General features: G+C 40.4%; 1 long non-coding RNA gene across 2 annotated transcripts; it reads left to right on the top strand.

The window, feature by feature from the left end:
- The first annotated feature begins 981 nt into the window (after nt 1-981).
- Nucleotides 982-2,241, top strand: LOC132466470 (uncharacterized). Of its 2 annotated transcripts, none has more exons than XR_009527874.1 (5): nt 982-1,108; nt 1,193-1,702; nt 1,821-1,856; nt 1,990-2,058; nt 2,190-2,239. It is a non-coding gene; the product is annotated as an uncharacterized LOC132466470 (long non-coding RNA). The 2 variants fall into 2 exon arrangements; XR_009527875.1 differs by having other exon boundaries at nt 988-1,108; nt 1,206-1,702; nt 2,190-2,241.
- Nucleotides 2,242-2,882: the final 641 nt, after the last annotated feature.

Genomic DNA, 2,882 nt, shown 5'->3' with positions numbered 1-2,882 from the left:
GAGTGAGCCGTGTCATGCGTCGCTGACGATAGTCATTCAACTCGCGAAGCACCATGGGAGTATGCCACGCCCACACCTCTACAGATGTGTTTCTCTGCTCTACATACCGGACAACATCTCCTGACTTCTTGCTCGCCAAAGTAAAAAAGATAAGATTGTCGGATGTCCAAAACGGGAAGACTGAATAATACAGTTGGTATTCCATATGAATATTCCAATTTAACAAACATACACGGATTCGGAAATACCTTAATTTCATGATTTGGATTGTGGCTTTGAATAATAGCTAGCCTACTGTGTGTACCTCGTCACGCACTCAAGGGCGTACACCACGCCCACACCTGAGCCTTGCCCACACCTGAGCCTTGCCCACACCTGAACAGATATAATCAGGAGACTACTATATGAAACCTCACATGCCCTGAGCAATCTTCTGGACAACACCCCTACACTCTTCTTGCCTCGTCTTGCCTCGTCTTGCCTCGTCTTGCCTCGTCTCCGCTTTTTTGTTCTCACTGTTAAAAAGGTAAGATTGAAATTTCTGTAAGAATTCAAATAAACGAATTGGCGGATGTCCAAAACGGGAAGACTGAATAATACAGTTGGTTTGTTTTGTTTGCGTGATACAACCGCAATGAATGCCGGGAAAAGCCCGCGAATTCAAATCAAACAATGGACATAGAGGCAGAGAACTCCGTGTATGGTTCGTTCATTGAATGTTCCAATTTAACAAACCATACACGGATTCGGAAATACCTTATTTCATGATTTGGATTGTGAATAATAGCTAGCCTAGCGATCATCTACGAATTCAAATAAACGGAGAGGCAGAACTCCGTGTCTGCCTCTTTGTCCATCGTGTTATATGAATTCGCGTCCCTTTTCCCGGCATGCATTGCGGTTTTATCAAACTTTCGCGGAAACAAAACAAGCAACTGTAATATTCAGTCTTCCCGTTTTGTATGTATACCAGCGTTAATATTTAATTGTAATGTTTTTTATTTTCAACAGAATAATGACAACAGGTATTCGTAAGTCCCCGGCAGACTTTGCATCCTCCGATCACCCGGATACCATTGCCATGAGGGATCTGGCCTCCAAGAACTACGTAAGTTATCAAGATTTGCGTCTTTGCAAGCCTGAATGAAGAAAATTCCATTTAATACTGACATAGCATTTTTTTTTATAATAGCACATTTGTGTAGATGACGTCTACACAAAGGAGCAGAAAATGGAGCACGCCTACGCGTTTGGGGTGATGGTCTGCAACCAGACCATACGGTACACCGAGCAGGCGAAGGAATCCGAGAAAGTGCACAGGAAGCAGCTTGAGTACCTGCGGAGGGAGGTCAAACGACTTGGACAGGATCTCAGGACATCCCAGGCCAGCTTGTCTGCCACACAAAACGGTAAAAATGAATGCAGATTACCAACCAAAACAACTTAATTACATGAAGGCCTTCAGCCAACTCCCAACTACAACCACACTCAGACATATTTATATTATGCCTATGTGTTTTAATTTGGTTGGAGATTTCAAGTCTTATGATTTTACCCATTAGACTATATTTACCAACTCATTTATTAACCTAGCTTACAAAATGTGCATCCCAATCCAAATGACGATTACAAACGGAATATTAACATGACTCTCATTCCTATCTAGAACTTGATGACCTCCACTGCACGAACGCCTCCCAAGGTATGACAATACTTAATATTGATAAACAGCCATAATTATATTATGGCTATGTGATTTAATTTGGTTAGAGATCAGTCCAAATGACTAATTAATAACATTTGTTTTAATTCCTATCTAGAACTGAACGACCTGGACTGCACGACCGCCTCCCAAGGTATGACAATACATGGTGTTAATATGAATTTGACATCAGATACTGATTCCTCCCAATATGGATTTGATTTGTCATGTATAACACCTATTAGCCAAATGTGAAAAATAATCAAAACAATCTTTCCTCCCATCAGATACTGATACCCCGCAATTGTGTTCAACCAGAGACAACGATGACATCATGGACGAGAACGGGAATGGAGGTACACCTTCTTCTTTTAAATGTCTGTCAGTGGTTATAAAAATCCATGCAGGCTTTATGTCCATGTAACTATGCTCATTTAAAAAAAAAAAAAATACGGAAAACTGATACTTTTCTCTTTACATTTTGCAGATCTACTACCAAGCCCCTGAAAACGGAAACAGAGGACAGTGTAAATAGAGTGATGTGTTAAGAGTGATGTGTTAAGCGTGAATAAAAAAGTAAAAACATTTCATATTGTTTATATTTATTTATTTACACAAAACGGAAACATAGGACAATGTAAATGGAGTGTAAATAGAGTGATGTGTTAAGCGTGAATAAAAAATGAAAAACATTTCATATTGTTTATTTATTACACTTCATTTACACAAATTGACATCCAGAGGTGTCAAAAGTATTCACATTCATTACTCAAAAACAATAGGGATCCAACCTGTTGGCTTGGACCCCTAATGATCCATTTCATAAGGACTTACCTTGACAACATAAACACATTATATAAAGCAAAACCCTATTTAGGTTCCACTTAAGAGTTCACGTTACAACCGTTCGCCGTTGCTCCATGTTTAAATCACAGTGCCTTGTTCGTGACCAGCCTCAAATTCACTAACTGAAATAGTGCCCCCTAGTGATCTTTTTATTTTACTCAGTATTAATAGGCCTATGGCTCTTCGCTTGAATTTTTGTATTTCTCTACTGATTGCTTCGACAATGCAACATTAAAAGTTACTAACAGCGACTTCACACAGAGGCTCTGGCTTGGGGCCCCCCACCGCCCTTGGGCCCCTGGGCGTGTGCCCGTGCGGTAATCCACCCTTGCCT

The sequence above is a fragment of the Gadus macrocephalus genome, chromosome 10 (genome assembly GCF_031168955.1).
Source record: "Gadus macrocephalus chromosome 10, ASM3116895v1".
Classification (NCBI taxonomy): Eukaryota; Metazoa; Chordata; class Actinopteri; order Gadiformes; family Gadidae; genus Gadus; species Gadus macrocephalus.
This window is presented reverse-complemented; position numbering and strand designations above follow the sequence as displayed.